The 20,823-nt window shown below is 36.4% G+C and overlaps 1 protein-coding gene across 13 annotated transcripts in view; it reads right to left on the bottom strand.

Moving 5' to 3' along the window:
• Positions 1-20,823, bottom strand: part of RBFOX1 (RNA binding fox-1 homolog 1) — a 1,352,985-nt gene that overhangs the window by 853,926 nt on the left and 478,236 nt on the right. The gene's annotated exons all lie outside the window — the stretch shown is intronic.

Raw genomic sequence — 20,823 nt, 5'->3', positions numbered from 1 at the left:
TAAACTAATAATGATAATGATCACACTAATAAAATGACAACAGCAATAATAAAAGGATTGGAATGTACAAATGATGCACAGGGCAATTGCTCACCACCCGCTGACCGACACCCAGCCAGTCCCCCAGTGGCGATTCCCTGCCCCCACTTCCCAGTTCCTATACTGGATGTGGTGTCCCATGGTATGGAATACCCCGTTGGCCATTTTGGGTCAGGTGCCTTGGCTGTGTCCTGTGCCAAATTCTTGTGCCCCTCCAGCTTTCTCGCTGGCTGGGCATGAGAAGCTGAAAAATCCTTGACTTTAGTCTAAACACTACTGAGCACCAACTGCAAACATCAGTGTTATCAACATTCTTCGCATACTGAACTCAAAACATAGCACTGTACCAGCTACTAGGAAGACAGTTAACTCTATCCCAGCTGAAACACAAAAATATTTAAAATAATTTGAGGCCAATCCTTCAAAAATAGAATGTAAAGCTGCTTTGTTAATTCTATGAAAAGAATTCTCTTGGATGAAAGACTAATTGCTAGAACTCTTTTCAGATTCAGGTCTGATTAGGAAATTCATTTTACACATTGTCAATTATGATCTTGCAGCAGAACTATAACATGTGCATTATACTTTTCAAGAGTATCTTTTCCTGCCACTGAAATCAGATGCAGTATTGTCAGACCAATGTCGCATTTTAAGAATATGCTGGCTACCTAGAATGCGGAGTTCTGTCATTTCCTCAGCGCGGACATCTTCAAGATCCAGAAATCTTTCTGGAAAAATTGTGACTAATGGACTACATAGCAGAGCTTCAGAAAAACTGCACTGTAAGTAAAAGCTATAATAAACAGAGTAATTTGGATTGGAATATATAGCTGTGTCCATTTGCAAGAAAGTAAAGCCAGATGGGGATGTTTAATTTACTTTGACTTAGCTTTGGCGTTCTCTGCAAAATTCTTGTACAAATCACTTCAATACTCACAGAATGTTTTGCATAGGAAAGGACATGTTGGCTTACAACACATTAATCTTCATATGCCTATTCCAATTGTGCAGTGCCAATACAAACAATAAGCCCATAATGATAGAGGTTATAACTTCCCAGCTCATAATTTATTTCAGGCAACGGAATAAGTCAAAACCACTGGTGAAAAGAGTTTGTGTCATTATGAATTACAGTGTAAAGATTTTACTTCCTCCCAATAGCATTTACCATAAAGGCCAAAAGATCGGGGCGCAGGGGAAATAAATAAGCTTCTGCCATTCAAAATGCCCAGAGCCTCGACAGCAGGTATGGGGACATCTGAACAGGAATGGAAAAATAAGTCAGTAATATAATCATAGTTACCCTCAAATGACACCCACAACATTTTACTGTAAAAGTTTAGCTCTCAAGTTTTTTATCAACTTTCAATGTTTTATTTCACTTCCTGACAGTAAGAAAGTACCCACTGTGACTAAACTGTATAAAGGCATTTTTTTAAAATGTCCATGCACACATGCATGTGAATACTTTTGTTTATGTAAACAACTCAAATTAATTCAAAAGGGATAGTAACATTAAGCAAATCAACTCCCAGCCTACCGTACTGTGAGATCACACTGTAAACATCTAATACTAAGAGCGAGTTCACCCTATTACTTTTTAAGAAAAGATGTTGTGAAATGTAAAGATTTTGACAGCCTTACATACACCCTAAAGTAGAAAAAAGCCAAGTTATAAATCAGAATATATTTTTATATCCTCTAATAGATTCAAAGTTATTCTTAAAATATAGTAGTTTTAAGAAATTAATTTTTATACTGAACATTTTTCTTTCTTTTCTAAATGTAATTTCAGATGATACCGTTTAATAAAACAGGGTTATAATTAGTCTTTGCTGATGTCAGCTGAAGAACATCCACACATTTCTATGCAAGGTTGATTTCCAGTTAGAAAACTTTGATATAAATCATAAATTAATTCATTTTTTCTTTCAACTCTTTCCCATATCACTGGCTTAAAAGTAAATAGTCCTTAAAACAAGATAGTATGTGCATTGTTAATACTTTATGCTCAAAGGATCAGCCATGTGTAAAATAGGTGTATGTTCATGTAATTGGCTACAGTATTTTGCTACATGGTTAAATGCATGATTTCCTCTAATAGAATGCCAGTGTGGTCTACATCACATTTTCTACTTCATAAAGATCAAATGAGCTGTGACCACAGTCTCCCTAACTTAATGGAAAGTTCACTCAGTGACTTCCGAGTTTAAATTGTGCCTTTCTACTATGAATCAATAGATTTAAAACACATTAATGGATCTCTTCACCAAAAGGTTTAATCCCAAGCGACTGAAAAGGTAGACCTAACTCAGATTTATCACGGTTGTAGCATGCTGAACTAAAGGTCTTCAATCTTTGTAATATAACAATGAAGTTGAATTAATAGAAAGACACCTACTTGATGCAAATCATACATCTGCCTATGTATTCATGTACCTTTGCAGGTACATACCAGTAGCTTTCAATTTTTGCTTTGTGAAACGTTGGAAGCAATCATTACAAAGCTATGAAGTTTTCCTAAAAAGTCTTTTACTGCTCAAAATTTATTTGCTCCCAACAACTACACAAATGTCTGAACCATAGAGTAAATCCACTTCTATATAGGTATACATAAAGAATGATGCAAAACACCTGCATGCAACTGTAGCTGAGTTACAGCCAAAGAATTACGTGTTCTTATGTTATGCAAATGTAGAAGGTCACCTAAATAAAGAAGATGGAATTGGCAGCCTATTTTTTATTTATTCATTTACTTTTTTTTTTTTTTTCTTAACAACTACCTCAAGCTACAGGAAAATGAGACAAAATAAAATCAAGGACTTATGTACCCACAGATTCTCACTATGGTTACCAAGTCTTGAAATATTCTACATGGAGATATAAGTCTTAATCAGAGTTTTGAATAACTTCACAAATCTTCAAAACTCCATCACAGGCTAGAAACAACAGAACATAAATCTAGAGGCTATGTCTGAGTCACGAAAATAAGGAAAAAGGATATGTGGTGGGACTGACAGATCAACAGTGATTCCCAAGGCACCTCAAAAACATTTAAGCAAGAACTAATGAAAACATTCAAATAAATTTTGCTAGTGGATAAATTAAGAATGGGAAGTTAGAGAACTTCAGAGAATCAAGCTAAAGGTTCTATACACACAACAGTTACTTTCCAATCAGCAGGTGCATGGCAACTTTTGATGGTCATCTCCAGAGACTGAAACTTAGGCCATTTTGTCACAATTGTTCGCAAAAAAGTAGAAGCAAAAAAGAAGAGAATTAGAACAGTAACATCCCAGGATGAGTACCACCTGAGGTCAAGACTAGTAGGTTTGTGTTCTGAATAAGGGGAGGAACACTATTAGTGCTCTTTATGGAGCAAGCTTAAACTTAAAGGCATTAATTAGCTCCAGAAGAGACACAAGTAAGGTTTAAACAAGAAATGTGGCACTTGTAGACCCTCTTACGAAAGAGCATAATTTTATGAGAAATCAACTTATTTCAAAGTACAGAACTTAAAATGGGAACTGAAAGCACTAGCCTAAACACAAAATGTGAACTAGACGAAAATCAATGTTTCCAATTTGTAAAGAAAGCACAAATCAAATACTGTTAATATGATATACAAGCACAACATAAACTATTTATACTACACACATTAAGGATAAATTGCTTGAATAAATTCTATTATTCTGAAAAATGCTGCAAACAACATGTTGACATGTCAGAAAAGTAGAAATAATAATGTTGACTTTATTAGTACTATATGCTGTTTCCTAGTGATTTCCCAGGATCATCTATTTTCACTTCAAGCAGCTGTTTAAATCCCATTTTTTCCTCACCAAATCTAGTTTTGTTTTACATTCATTATATAACCCAGGCATGCACCTTACTGCTTATTATTCTATTATTATAATGCTCAGTTCATTGCAAACAAGAAAAAGACAATGCTTTTCCATTCTGAATTTAAGGAGGTTTAGATGGTTTCAGCAGGTGACTGCCAGTTTTGGGAATGAAAATACTGTTGGTTGCCGAATCCTTCTCTCCTCTCAAAAGGAGTAAAGCAACCCTTTGAGAAAAATTAAGCAATTCCTGACACTGCAAAACATAAGAGGAATGTGTTACCACACAAAATAAAGGTCAAATCCAACACCGATGTTGTAAAGGATGGTAGAATAGAGACCTTGTGAAGAACTGGTTCTATTGGTTGAAAAATCCAACCTGTTACCAACATTGCTTCTCACCCTGGGCTTTCACACACTCATGATCATCACCTGTATTAAGAGACTGAAAAAATTCAAGCCACTATGTTTTCTTTCTGCCACTCTTCAAAATTAGTCTGCATAAAAAATCCTAAGTGTTATTTTGGTAACCAAATTCCAGATTAATGTAAAAAAGGGGTTTTGTTTGATTGCTCACTAATCAGTCCAAAGAGACACACCTCATGCCTCCGTCCAACAGCTGAAAGACTATTTAATTTAATAGCTTTGGAGAATATATATAGAATGAACTATAACTGAGGGCACTGCATAAATAGCTACACCATGGAAATTATCATTGCAAATGTATCTTTCTCACAATCTCAAAATAGTAAATAGATGGGCATGGGTTTGCTGAAAGATACATTTTTTCTTTTCTCCCTAAGGACTGTTTCTCCCCAAAGGGTCTGAAGAGTTAGAACAACATGGAAAACAGAATGAAGAAGCTTGAGCAGCTGCTGTCCATATTATTTTTTTAGCTAGAACCTGAACAGGAAATACATTTGTTTATGATTATTCCTAAAGAAAACGTCCCTCAACTTTTTCCTTCAAAGGTTATTCACATCAGGTCTACATTCTTAATGTGACACTACTTATAAAAACTTATTTCAAGTTATTAATTCTACTTATCAAAATTGCCTCATCTGCTCAAATACTTTATGTTTTATTTTGTGCAATCGTTAAAAAAGCATTGCAAATTAAAAAGTAAATAATCCAGCTGCCACTGAGACAGAGTCAGTTTAGAGCTTGATACTGAATGTGAAGGAAGTAACTAGGGTAAACACTTCAATAATAAAACTGACTTACACAGTACTTAACATCACTATCATTTCTTATTGCTTTTCCTACATCTTTCAGGTAGTGAATATGGGCTCAACAGTTCAGCCTTCCTACTAAAATAAATACACAGATCTGTATGCATATTTGTAAACCCTATCAGGACAAACAGAACTGCAGTTTAATTGAGGCCAGAAGGATAGATCTCTGGAGGTCAATTAGCTTTACCTGTTGCTCAAATTGGAGCTACCTTCAAAATGAGATAAGGTTTCTCATGGTCTTGTCTAGTCATGCTTTCAATATCTTAAAATATAGAAGGCCCACAATGTCTCAGAAACCTGTTCCAGCAGCAAACCACTCTCATTGTGAAGATATTCTCCCTCCTCCCTCCACCGCTTCCAATGAGCATTTCATCTGGTGCCACTTGCAACCATGGCTGCTTGTTCTTTTGCTGTGCACCTCTGAGAATACCCTGGCTCCTACTGTCTTCACTCTAATCTCTTTAGGTCATGGCTGACAGCAGTGCTCACCAATTATTTGCTAGTACATTACATGCTCCAGCTTCTACTCAACACCCTTCTTGTTCTGGAAGGCTCAAACTGGACATAATGCTCCTGGTATGGCTTCAAGAGTGTCCATAAAGGGCAATCCTATTAATTAAGCCTCACTTAAGTCCTACAAAAGAATCATTATTATTTAAGTGTTAATGTCAGCAAAATGGGAGCACATGGAGATAAGCTCTCAATGATACATGGCAACATCAGGATCTCCACTAAGAAAGAACATGATGAGTAATACTACTAACAACAATAACACCCACATGCTTCTGTCCCAAAAGCGAGTGTGAAGATTAAGGAAAATTGTCATTCTTAATTTTTACATACGTTGACTAGACAAGAATTAGGGTGCTTACTGCTCACAAAATGCACAGTTTGAAAAACTGAATCTTTTCAATAAACACAACAGTCTCATCATCAATTTTCTCTCCTGTTTATGCAGCATATACCAAACCACTGACACTGGTGGCATTTCTGCACACAATAGAAGGTGGGGGCGGAGGGGAAGCAAAATTTATTAGAGTGTAATCTTTGCTTCAATCAACTTCAATCACTTTGTATGTCCCAGAACCACTGAAAATTATTATTAAGCTTTTGCTTGTCTGTTTATCATTAATAGAAATTATTTGGAATACAGAATATTATACAGGTACTGCCCCTGGATTTCAGCCTCAGCCATGTTTCAACTGCTGAAAAGAAGCTTTGAAAGATCCTTCTTATTGATTCTATTATCAGGCAGTTTCCCTACCTTTAGCCTTATGGATAAGAACATGTTTAATGGTCCCATCTTAATTACCAGAACTGGCTAGGGAGGGCGAGCGGCTAAAGGACAAAGCAGCGACTGTGAAGGACATTTCTAATCTTATCAGAGGTTCCTCTGGAAAAAGAAATACAACTTCTATCTCCACCCCAGTCATTAGTCAGATATAAACAGCTATTTGACTTGACATGGTTATAAGCCGTATTATCACAGTCTACGCTCTTGCTTTATGCAGTTTATCAGAAGATGGATGATGGCCCACTACCAATTCCAGTTAATGGGGTTAGACATATTTCCAAACAATATGTGCATGGTAGTGGTATCTACATGCGAACAGGGAATGATTCACTGCACTAGCCTTGTGTATGAGAAATGAATGTTAAAAGAAGAACTTTTTTAACAAGTAAAATAAATTCAATTCTTCTTATTCAACTTACCCTCTTCTAAGGACCCACAGAAGTAAAGCTTTTTTTCTTTTTGATTTTTTCACCTATTCTTTTCAAATAAATAAAGGCAGCATGGACCATTGTCTCCAATTATAATACATTAGTTAAGTTTTTCACTCAAGCCTCATTTTGAGGGTAGGGGTTTTCTTGTTCTAGTCCTTTTATTTTGCAGTTTTTACAGACCGTTATAAAACATTCAATAACTACTTCGCTTACAGCAATTTTACAGACCCTTTTTATTTGTTATTCACAATTATTATTTACAATTATTTAGTAATAATTGTAATATTTAACACAAACTTAAGAATTTACATTTCCCATGTTTATCTAAGTTGTAACCTACATAGTCCCAAGTCTCAACCATCTACAACTGCTCAGAACTTCATTTCTGCAGCATTAATAAAAGGACAAGTGTCTAGGAAGTCACATGATTTACAGTTGTTAAATCTTCATAAGTTTCAATGAGGTATCAAAGTTACCTAGTTACCTAAAATGTACTCATTACTTTCAAAGGATTAATAAACAGAATTTTAGCAGAAAACATGTACACTAGTAAAATACAGAGTCAATGCACAGAAAGTGTCTTTTAGTTATATTCTCCATGTTCCTTTCAGTGCTTGCTGACAAACTACTACTATTAAAAAAAATAATTTAAAAATCCCAGAGTATTTTTTCCCCCCATCCTTACCTTTTGACTTCAATTCTTTCACTGGAAAACTACAGATTCCAAACTTTTTCCTCACTTGCTTATCTGTTTCATTTCCCCTAATTTGCCTACCGTATCACTCAGCACCAGACGGTTAAGCTCAGAACCCAGCAGCAGTCCCCCTTCAATGTGCCCACACAGTTTTGTGTCTCAGAGCTCCAGAAGAGGAGCCTTCCTTGCAAGAACTGACAATCTGTAAATTCAATTAGACCAACAGAAATATGAGGCGACTACAGACGCCCACCCTCTGCAGGCCTTTGAGGATCTGTGAAAGGGATCCACAAGGGATCGTTAAAAGGGAACGACTTCATTCAATGTATCTTCAACATTTTCTGTCACTTTCCAACAGTCTACGCAAAAGCCTTGTCTTGTCCATTCTACTGTCCCATTACAAGCAATTAAATCTGAGATTTAAGATAACGACAAAGAAAATGAAAGGGAGGCAGGTGACTAATATTCTCACACCTAATAGAAAATGGCAGGTTTAGTCACCAGCATATAATGCACTACTCCAAGTACACAATATGGTACTGCCAACTGACTCTTCTATTGCTAGAAAGCAAAATCAACAACTCAATTGAAACAAATATTGTACATTACCCTGACAAAAAGCTAGAAGTCCAACTGGGACAAGAGAGGCCAGTAAAAGAAATAAAATGGAAATCATATGCTGAATGCAAGCAGGATACACAGGCAACTCTTTTTGGGCGGGGGGAAGTTTTCTGAACTGACATAACTGAGAGGAAAAGTAGTGATATTCATGCTTTTATACCAATATTTCCAGTCTTCAGGACCTACCAAATCAAAGTCCTGGTCAGTTTTCCTAATTTGTTTTTCTGTCTTGGCATGTTTGGGAGCTTGTTTGTTTGTTTGTTTTAGACACATTTATAGTGACTTTACTGCATGATATGTACCTTGCATTGCAACAAGGCGCTGTGGTCAGTTGTCTAAATGTAAATGTCTAGTGCCACTTTAGACACTGTGGGATACACAGCCTAGATTCCATCTGCTCCAACAGTGGCACAAGTCTCCTGTAAATCCAAGGTCATATCTACCAGACCCAAGCAGATGCATCAAATTGCAGACATGAGGGGTGTACATAATTAGCAAGGTATATGCCATGCATTGTTTACAAGTAAGCCGCAAAGAATTACACGGTCCCAGATTTTGGGCTGTCAAATTAGTGAAGACATGACTCCTTAATAATTTTTATCCAATGCCCAAGGAAGTGACTAACTTCTCATATGGCATTAAAGACGATGCAAAGTGGAAAACATTTTAAATACAAAGCTATACACACAATTGTTTTCCAGCTCTTATTTTTTTCACTACTTAGATTTATTTAAACAATTGCATAGATTTTAATGATTTCAAATATTAAGTTTAATGATTTTAAAACTATTAAACAGCAAGCAGCTATCAGCAAGTTTGTTTGCTTCTTTTAAATGAATAAAAGCATAGCAAGCTTTTTTTCTGTGAAGTCATTAAGTCGTATCCATAGAAATTTGAGTAATATCCTATTGAAATAACTAAAACAGAGACACTGGTAACTTATTTACTGATACTGTACCAGTACGTTTTACTTACTAAGAAATGCTGAAGACACAGGCTTGCAACACACTTAATTTGTACCTTGGCACATAATTACTATTATGTTCCTTAGACAAAGCTCATAATTACCTCTTGGTTTTTGCATGATAGGACAACCATGGCATCATAATTAGCTTTCTAATAAAGCACTTCCCTTCCTTCAAAAGTCCACAGAGTCACACATATCTATCTGTGGACTCGATAAAAAACATGAATATACAATAAAAAGAAGCTAGCATAGTCCAAATAAATATATTTGAATATGTTTACGTGTGTCAAAGATGCCACTTAAAACCACTGTGAAATTTACCCCCCCATTCAACTTGAAGAACTTTAATTAAAATATGATTTTCTAATTGTTTAAAAAAGTACAATACTCAAGAAATTAAAAATACTATCTAACATGTTGCATGCAATTTGCATTCTGAAACTGCTTCATGTTTTAACTAAAGATTCAACAAATTTTTTTACTGGTTCTATTCCATTTATAATATAACAAAAATTGAAAAGGTAGGTGCACATAGTGAGCAAGATTATGGGCTCTCCTTTGAAACTGTAGGGCAGGAGCAACTTCACTCACTGTATGCTGGAAAGACATGCAGCACATCTTCTAAAATACCAATTATGGAAAAGATAATAGGAGCCCATTATAGCTGGGCTCTCAGCCATAACACTATTTACTTTTTTGAGAGGGAAAACAAACCAATCAAACAAACAAACAAAAATCAACAAAACCCCCAACAAAATACAAAATCTAAGCAAAGTAAAAAAGGTGCCAGATAAAAATTTTAATACATATAGAATCTATAATAATTTGGTTTTATTTCAAATTTATTTAATAAGAAAGCGTAAAATGAGGCTAATTAATTTTGATGCAAACAAAATCAGTGCATCTATTTTTATGATCATAGTATGTTTCAGAAATGTTAAGCCATCAAATCAAAACAGTATGAAAACCAAAAACCTCACCCCTGAACAGAGATGAAATTGCTGTAGAACACACAAAATTGTGTTGAAAAGTAAAACTGCAGTTGTCTAATAAACCTTGAACTATGATCCATATGAATCCATATGCATTGTGATCCATTATAAATTTTAGTACTTACCACAGAATGCTTTATCACTGTTTAATACTGGCACTGGAACTACATGATGATTTTCCTTGATACACACAAACTTTATTTCCACAAACAATATTTCATATCCACAAAAACACATGTTTTTGACATTTCCGTTTCTTTTTGTCAGAGATTATGTAAGAAAGTTAATTACATTTAAATAATTCTCAGTAAATTTAAGTATGTTACCAAACTTTAATTTCTGCTGGCACTAGAAGTACCAAAGAGATGCTTTTGCCAACAACTATAGAAGGCAATTTTTCCGTCTCACTGTCATATAAATTATAAAGCAGACTGCCAAGAAAGGGCTCAGAACAGACACTTTGAAACTGGTAACTTTTTTTATACATCTCTGCACAACTAAGACACTGCCGAAATAACAGTGATTCAGTGAATATGCTGTAATGGAGATTTCCCATAGCATGGCAACAAATCCACAAGGGTAATTTAAGCAGCGCTAGAAGAGCATGCCTTTTAACTTCTAAAGAAAGATATTCAGAAGCTCATGTAATTGCTTGGAATCTCTGGAGTCACTTCAGAAAACAAATTCTATCAAAGGATTTCCTCTCAATGAAGGGTCACCTTAAAGACTAACAGGGGAAGACAGCAAGTCCATTTAGATCAAGTGACCAAATCCACGATCAGCTTGACATTTAGATGTAAGAGAAGAAAGGTGTCAGAAAATTAGCCAGCCTTTAACTGGGCAAAGACTAAGACCTAGAAGTGGAAAGAAGTGTAATGGAATAGGATATCAATCTATTAGTAGCAACCCTGAAATGGCTTGTAATGCCAAGTAAAATAGGATAGATGGAGCAAGTAAAGTACAAGCTCAAGTAACCTGTCTAGTAAGTCATTGAAAAAAGCAAGCCCTGTAATGCTAATAAGCTTCAGGAGACAAGTTCATTAAGCTTCTAATCCACAGAAGGAGTGGTTGGACATTGTAATGCTACTTTAAAGCATTCAGATTTTGTAATGACAAGTACTTGTATGCACCTAAACATATGGTGTAATGTCACATGCGTTGTAGTACCAACTTTCGTACCTTAAGGTTGTTTTGCATGATACCTCTACTCCCAGCTCCCTGAAATATCAAATCCTCCATCTAACTTCCAAATAAAAACAAGGAGTGCAACAATGCAGGTAGCACTTGGAAGAACAAGCCAGAATACATTCTGGACTAAACGACAGGGCATCTCTTTAAAATGACAAAATAAGACCATAAAGGGATACTAGAAGACGGGCACTTAACTGAGAGTCAGGGTAATATTCTCCATTGGGAGTATTAGCACTTAATTGGGAACAAACTGACTGACTGACTTAATTCTGATATATTGCACCATCTGTAAAGTACAGGTTATAATTGATAGGCCAGCTGGATGTGAAATAAGGTAGAGTATGAGAAATGTTGTACTATGTTTCTTACTCATTATTATTTTGCAAGTGATGCCTTTCTGTTAAAGTTTAAATTGCCCTTTCCATTAAATGGGCATTGTTTTGTACTTATTCCTTGTTAATTAACATGTTAGGAAATAGGTCACAGCTTTCCGTGCATGACAAGAGCATCACTTTGAAAATCTCCTTGTTATCTCTCCACTATAAAATTATCCTAACAGTACACATGAAAAGAGGTCATGGAGTTGCTCATGACCACAATTCTGGGCAAACACATGATTAAGTTAAAGGAATCTCCCAATTCTTACATTAGCTCTGACAAACTGCAAAACGCACTTCCATTATATTTTCAGCCTAGCTACACTTAATACAGAACCTGAAATTTGGGAACAGTAATATTAAAATTATTGGTTTGGGGACTAGTGAAGTCTATAGCACTTTGTCCCTGTGCTACTGCTGAGGTAATTTGATCTGAGAATTACGATCTTGCAGTTGGTTTATTCCAAAATTTGGGCAACTCTGCAAACCTCTTAAACTTATTTTGTAACACATTTCAAGAGTTGGTCAAGAGTGCCTGGATCTTGGAACAAGCTTCCTCCTATTTAGTGTAACAAAACCCAAAGGGCTTAATCTGAAGGTCCTGATGGCAACAGCAGACATGGAACAAGATACATTTTGAGTATCTTTCTTTCACTGGTATGCAAGTACTCTCATGAAGGAATTCACCTAGTATACTTAACTCTAAGGCAAAGGAAAATATTTTTAATATGACCCTACATAAATTCCTACTACCTTAGTATGAAGTGAAGTTATTGTAGTAAATGGGTTTATTGATTGATCCAGTGATTTACTATTATATGTATTTGCATGAATGTAATAGGGCAAAGAAGCCAGCAAAAAGACAAGCTATGAAATTCTGACTCACTGATCATGAGTAGAAAAATCATAAAAAACTGGTTAATTGTAAGGAGATTTCTCCTCTGATTGTAAGCTAGAATTTAAAAGGTCCATTCAAATTTTTATTTTCATTTAAAAACTAGTTGAACTCACAGTTAATGTGCCCCAAGCCATGACTGTCCCAAACGCAGTAATTTCAATCATTGTCTCATAGTGTGTGCAAGTGCATTCAAACATACAATTCATGTAAGGAGCTGCTGTCATTCCTTGAGCTTATACTGCTAAACCAAACAGTATGACAGTTGTTAATTAAAAGAAATAAATGTAGCACAATTGTTGAAAAAACAAAACTCATGATCATTCAACATAAAAGCCAACAGCTCACTTTACATGTTAATTTTTGCTGTTTCCTAACAGACATAACTAATTTTATACTTGTATGCATCAAGAAAAGAGCCCTAGGCTTGGGTTTTAATTTACACCTTTTACCAGATAGTTTCCAAAATGTTACTGGAAGATACACTTCATTATATTGTTTCCATCATCCACTATGTTGTACCATAACAGTAAGCAAATATATGTGGAAGTTACTTGGTCTCTACGTGACTGGAATTATGTTTGAATTAATCAATTTTGTAGAGAAACAGAAACATATTTTGAGAACAGTGGCTTTGAAAAGAAACTCAGAAACAAGCTTAACTTTATCTCATAAACGCTTCTCTGATATTTCAAACATTTTCTAGGGGAATGTGAAGCTTCTTGTGTCCTGAACCATACAGCAAAAGGTCACTGCAGATAAATCAGTGCCAGAACAGCAGTCATTGTTAAGCTCCAAATGGCCTGAATTCTTCCATTTTTCAGCAGCAAATTTTTGTTCAACATCAAATTTTTGTTCAACATCAATTAAATCTATTATACAAGTAATTGCTTCATGTCCTGCACATACCAAGAAGTCTGTATCCATCAACACAAACGCAGAAATACCAGGTCTGTAGAATCTACACTTTAAATATATGCTCTTACTTAACAACTGTTTTGTCACATATCTTCCCTAAAGCAAGTGAACACAAGAAAATTACCACAAACAGTTAACAATTATTTTTCCTCCATTTCTATGGACAACCTACTGTTCACTACAAGAAAGTTAATCAATAAACAGAAGTCACATTGGTAAGGAGCCACAGCATTATATGTTATACTCTTACATCATACAGTAGATCCAAATTTAATCCAAGATAAAAGGCTCCATGAGCAGGGCATAATATGTGCAATTTCGGGTTTTATTTCTAATGTATTGATCTGCTGAACAGCTTGCAATAAATGCCATAAGCAATATACCACATATACAACATTTAGCTAGAAGGAATACAATCTACCTCTTCCAATAAATATTTAAATGTATCTACATAAGAAAAGTTGAGATCATTTAGAAATGCTGCTTGTGTTATCTCTTAAATTTAAATCTTGTTGTCACAATGCCAGGGAAGCATGAATTCAGGCTGCTTTGTATGTCAGGCACACAGATAACCTGAAATTAAAATCATAAAACCAATTGATAAGCAGAAATATGGTTTAAAAGATGAAAGATGACAAAACACCATATGCAAACCCAATTTTTACTCTAACGTAATGTAATATATACACATGTTTTAATTGCCTACTTCTGTAAAAGCAAAACAAGGCAAAGAACATAAACATATGGGACAGAATTTACTCTGTTGCTTACATTTTCAGACTTAATTAGAAATATTTTAGGGCACATATATACCACTTGCTACAAATTTTAACAACATACAATACATTATGATAAATCTTTACACAGCTGAAAAGAAACCCCTTTATACTCTTAAAAATGCATCTGAAATAAGCACAAATGCATGACTTATTCCAACTAAACTTGCCTTATTAAAAGTAAGCATTAGGAAAGGTTATGGCACAAAGTGGAAGAAGAGGGCAGACTTCTAGCCAAGGGCAACAAAGAAATATATCCAGGAGTCCTAAAAGTTGAAGCAACAGCAGACTGCAACTTTGGCTACCATTAAGGGCATTATGTTATTCACTGCAATTTCTGTTAACAGTAGATTTAAAGATAGACAGTTCCATACTAAAAAACTAGACATCAATGTAAATCTTCATTTAAATGTCTAACTTCTCAAAATAGTTACGATATGCCCATTTACTGACAGTTAAAACTGTATCAGCGGCTCAGTATTCTATACCTTTCATGAAACTTGTTTCCTGCCTCACCAGTTCCAAGATAACTTTAATACTGAAACTAGAGGACACAAAACCACTAACGTAGACAAAAGTTCATTGACTGGGATGCTCAAGCAGAAATCCTAAGGAAAACCTACATTTTTTGGAAGTGTGCGTCACTAATTCCAGTTTATATCTCAGTGCTGTTTTATATTGTTGAGTATATTAGTATAGGTATTTACATCATAGGCTAAGGCCGATGAATCAAAGAGACAATGACAAGACTACAGAGAGTAGCTTTCGTAAAACTGCATTCCAGGACAAGCTCGGTAACTTCTATTACCCAATGCCCCAAGGAGAACTGAAGGATCCGATTTCGAGCTCAGCTTCTTTTTCATAGAGCCAATATACCTCCAACAATCTGAAGAAAAGTAACCTATTTTTTTGAGACAAAAGAGCTCCAGTAATGCACAAAATTCAGTGAGCCTGAATCTAGGAGGCAGCATTTCATTACATCTCACATCTCCGCGACACAGCTACATTTCTTCATCATGCCTTAAGGAACTCACAGGACATCAAATTTCTACAGGTTTTCAAACTACATCTGTTTCCTCCCACTTCCACAGCCTGTAGCTGAGTGTACAAATGTAGCACAGTCCAGTTATGCATGCATGGTCCAGTACTTCCCAGAGAAATTATATGTCAAGAAACATAAGCTAGCAAACATGCATTTCAATCAGTTCCTGGCCAGTGTGTCCCCACAAGCTACAGACCACTGAAAAAAGCATGTCTTTACTGGACAGCTGTATAGACAGCTTGTGATTTACAGCACTGCCCAAGTTAAAGCAGTAACCATGGCTTCCCTACTTCATTTAATAAAAGACCTTTTTTTGCAAAAAAAGATGATCAAGAAAGCAAGATGGGGAAGGTGCATTTTGTTTGATCAAATTGGGGAACACCTTGTGGTTGCCTGTTCTGGACTGACTATGACAGAAAGAGGAAAACAGTGACAGAGAGGCTCGGGGAAGAAGAAAATGAAGAACAATTTGGGGCGGGGGGGGGGGGGGGGGTGGAGCAACAGGACAGAACAGAGGACAGAACAGACCCAGCTGAGAGTAACATTTTTTATTTTAAGAGACCCTTGGTTATGGCTTGGCTCAGTTTTATCTGCAGGATATATCATTTCTCACAAATTTTCCTGGAGTAGCCTTTTGATGAGGTGGCACAGTAATAAATGGGGAGATAATTTGATGTGTTGAACTTTTATTGCTACTGAGGAATAAAAGGATTTTCAGCTCCCTGGCTGAGTCTGCAGTCGCAACAGCTGGGGGGGGGGGGGGGGGGGTGGTATAGCAAAAGGAGAATAGGTATAGATTTCTCACAAAAATAACTTCAGCAATAAAATAGAGCAGCACAGAGTACATGTAAGAATTAAACCATGATTACCGATGGAGTTTAAGTTGGCCTGCCATTCTCAAAACCATTAAAAAGAGGGGATACATGTACACACTGCTTTCACAAGTACTGGGAATTCACAAGTGCTCTGCGCATCACTGAAAAAGGTGAGTGCTCGAAATTAAGCCTTTAAGGTGTAACCCATATGTATAAATCAGTTGTGCTCCCCCAAACGGCTAGTTGCTTTATCGAATAATTTTCATCCCACTGTTTGTGAAGACTGACCCCTGTTCGTTTACATTCCTTCATTTTCTTGTTTATATATTTCTATGTAATAACTAAAGAGAATCCAAAAAGGTTTTATAGAAGAAAGAATTGGAAAAAACCTAGCTAGTTTTACTGTCCATCACGGGACTGAGTGTCCGTGCCCAGGGGCCGGCAGCGGGGCTGCAGGGCCCTCTCTGAGGAGAGGCCGGGGCTGCCCCGCGCCGGCTGTGCCGGTTCCAGCCGGTTCCGGCCGGTTCCGGCGCAGGGCACAGCCGAGCCCCTCAGCTCGGCGGCTAACACCGGCGGAGAACGCCATGTAAGAGAGGAGAACATCTGTAGAACCTAGGGAGAAGGTACGTAAGAGAGGGTAAAAACCACTGGATGGAGAGAGGAGGACGCACCAAGGCGTGCGAGAGCCAGCAGAGGGGACGCCCCGGCGGAGGAGGAGGGGCCCCAGGCCCCAGAGCCGACGCCCGCCCTGCAGCCCCGGCAGGACCCGCGCCCGGAGGGCAGGAGCGGCGCGGCGGGCGCTGGGCTGGCTCTGCCCGGGCCAACCCGTCGCCTCTGTCACTGCCATCCGGTAGGTGCAGTTTAAATCCGTACTTCCTTCTGTCATACTAATCCCACTATAGAAAGCGTGTAAATCCCTTTCCTTGAACTGAGTTGAGTTTGTGAGGTTTTCCTTAAAGTATCTTTGTTTCACGGATACATTGGAAGGTTTTGATAAAGAAAAGCTATATACCCAGTTATTTCAACCATTTAAAAATATAAAAGTAGAAATGAGATGTGGTTATTCTACCAAGCTTTAAGACAATTCTCCATCTCAGGAAAAGTAAACTGAAAAATGTTGTTAAAATTGAGACCTTTTACAACAATGCACATGTAAATGCATTATTGCTCTGAATATAGAGTGTTCTTTAGTAACGTGCGGACGAAGACAGTGTGCCTTGGGTACAACTGTACTTTCTTTGCCGACTTTTTTGCTACCTGTACATAAAATTTACACTGGGTTTAGAAGCACTGCTATGGGCAAATTACATGAGTAAAAACTGTAAAAATAAACAAATTCTTGCCCCATGATGAAAGGACACTTCCAATGACCATTACCTTGCATGTGAGCATAGGATGACACTGGTCTACAACTGCATTCCACGACATCTCTTTTGCAAAACCTGCCCCAAGTTATTGTGGTTTTCTGTGCTGAAGTTAGTGAGCAATAGTTACCAAGCTTTTTCACAGGTGTAAGCTGCCTCTTGCTCCAAATGTTACCATGTTTAAAGACCCTTGTGCAAATAAGTATCCTTAAGACAGAGGTCTCAGCCTTTTCTTTTTTTGGTTTTTTCCTCCCCTGAAAAGGACTGAAATACCACTTGGACATGGACAGCCTAAATAATGCAAAAGTAGTGAATTGTAACTGTAGGACAGTTGTAAATGTAGCGAAGAGACCTGACAGACCAACTGGTAAAACAAGATAGCACATGACTTATCAGATTTTTTTCATGTGTTTAGAACATTTTATACTAACTTAGGAAAAACAGAAACCAGAAAGTAAGGAAAAAAAGAAAAGCAGTAATTTGCTTCACAAATAAATAAATACTCAAACTTGAATGGCTCTACAGAGAAAATCAAACACTCCTTTAATAAAAACATACTTTGAAAAGTGGAGCTGCTTTACCTGTGCTTTTAGTCTGCTTTATATCCTACCACTTTAAGTACATGTCCTAATTAACGATGACATAATGATCTATAATAACATACATGTATTTGTATTTTCCTTCAAATTAACAAAGCTTATTCTTAGTGCTAAATTCTGTCTTAAAATATCTACCTGTATGATTACAACATATGCAGTCAATTTTGAATGCTGTTTTGGAATTACTGAAAAGTAATTGAAAAGTAACTCATTCACATTAAAAAGGCACACAAATCGTTAAAGCACATTTTTCTGAGTACTTCTAAACATGTATCTTACCAAGAATACCGAGGGGGGTGGGGGGGGATAAGAATACAGACACACACACATAAATACATTCACACATATTAGATAATCTATAAATACAGATACATTTTAAAGCAGTAATGAAGAATTCCTTAATATAGAAAATAAGAAATATCATGTACATGTTAAGGAACAATAGTTAAGCCTTAGGAAACTGACTTTTGTCCTTTTCCAAAGAAAAAAAATGAATAAAGCAAATTGGATCTAATTCAAATCCCAGTGGATTTCTGTTTGGCCCAATTTGTTCTAAATCTTAAGAGTGATGAAGAAATACCACATCTAAGTACCGTTGGGTATCTTCATTTTTATTGTATCATAACTCCAGAATAGAGACATTAATACAATAGCATACACTTTTCCAGCCACCATAAGGAAATGCAGGAAAAATGTGACAACAAATTTATAATATACTACAAGAGATAGAACTGCCACAGTGCTTAACGAACAAAATTAGACATATATATTTCCACAGAAGTAAAATCAGCTTGGACATTATCTGAGTGGAATTTGTTCCTACTTGTCCTACTAAAATTTTACTCTTCTAAGCAATTCACAACCTTAACATGTTGTTTAAAAAAAAAAAAATTAAAAAAAATAATTAATGACCTCCCCCTTCCCAATAACATGCGAATTGCCAATTAAGGGCACAAAAAAGATCAATATAAGAACCTTTCAATATATCTGTTTATTGAAGATATCCTAATACTATAAATTACTATACTATTTGTTTTCCAATTAAAGTTAAGCAGGCTTAATTAATTAGTCTCTTGTACTATGTCATGCTACTCCAATTCCTCCTCTTACAGCATTTTTTTTCTCCAAAAACCCGCTGGAGGACAGCAAGTTAAAAACCAGTTCCAGCAGAGGGCACAATTGTCGTTTTTATGCACTTCCCAAAACTGCAAAGAGGTTTGTATAATTTGAAAGGTTACACCACAGACTTTGTAAAAGTGTCTGATGGCAAAAAGAGATTCTAGTAACTTAAGAAGGCCATTTTCCATTTTCAGCGAGGAATTAAAAAACATAGTTTTCCTCCTTTTTAATACTATTTTTAATAGACCAAATAACTTGATAAACACAACCACTATGAACAGCAACTTCATTAACGTGTATAAAGTTCAACAGCATGTATAAAAATTATTTTAAGCTCTGCATAGGTTTTGAACATATGTGATTATTTACCACTTGCTGAACCCTAGAGAAAGCAGTCTCATCAGATTTCTCATGAGAAACATAGATGTTTAACCTACAGAACCTGCAGATCACCCTGCCTCAGGGACCGTAGACTACTGAATTGTTCCTCATAGTAAAGCAAAACAGAGCCACTGTAAATTTCCTTTCTGGATCGTTTAACAGACCATTTCACAATGGAAGGAGGTGCAAACTGCAGCCCAACACTTAGTTCATGAAATCCAAATCCCAGCATTTTCACAAAACATGCTACAACCTTCAGCATCCATAAATATCTAGCATCTTTAGCCTGCAACACAGCTGCCCTACGAATACATTTCCCAAGAGCATAGGTCCACCAATACTGCAACAGCAAGGCTTACTGTGTCCATGCTCCCCAGTGTATATCAGTTCCATTTAGGCATCTTCCAGAATTTTCAAATAAAGCTTTTTATGCTTGACTAATATTTTAAGGCACATAGACAGAAATAGAGAAAACCAGGAGGAAATAAACGCAAGTTAGAAACACTTTAGAGACTTACTTCCTTCTGAAAAACACAGATGTTAATATTACTGTATGACTTAACATACAGTAAGTCTTTTCGCTTTTTTTATTGTTTGCTGAAAGATAAGTAGGAGTTAAATCAACTCTGGATAGCTTTTACATGAAAGAACCAAGGCAAGCCAGCAGGTTCAAGATAAAGAAAATCCCAAATACTTAAAAACTACAGTTGTCATTAAATTTAAAGATTTACCTTCAGTCTTATGCTTGTTAGCTCTCCTTCCACAATACTGTCTAAGCTTTTTGTATACAGACTTCACTGTTTTAACCTTTCAAACTGCTCCGCTTCATTGTGCTAATGAGAAATACACTTTCTAAGTCAGTATGTCACATACTTGTGACAACTCCCAAAGGAAAACCATGCATCTGGCTACATAGCGTACAGCTACAAAGTAATCATGTTTGCAACACAAACACACTCTATCCTAGAACTCCAGTAAAATTTTAACATTAACTGATTCCACTGTAACAAAGGCGAAGGAGCAGGTTGAAGACAGCCAACAAAAAGAAGCCCACCTCACATAAATATAAGCTACAATTTCCCATTTCTCCCTGCAGCACAGGAAGTAGAGATTCATTTTCAGAAAGACTCCAAATTCCTCAGTTGTGGAAGCTGCCTCTTTTCCTCTGATTATAACCTTCCTCCAAGGAGGGGATAACTCACACTCCTGCCCATTAAATCTCCAATTTTGA

Source organism: Accipiter gentilis, chromosome 33, assembly GCF_929443795.1.
Source record: "Accipiter gentilis chromosome 33, bAccGen1.1, whole genome shotgun sequence".
Lineage (NCBI taxonomy): Eukaryota > Metazoa > Chordata > Aves > Accipitriformes > Accipitridae > Astur > Astur gentilis.
Note: the sequence above shows the minus strand (reverse complement) of the source record. Positions and strands in the feature narration are given on the sequence as shown.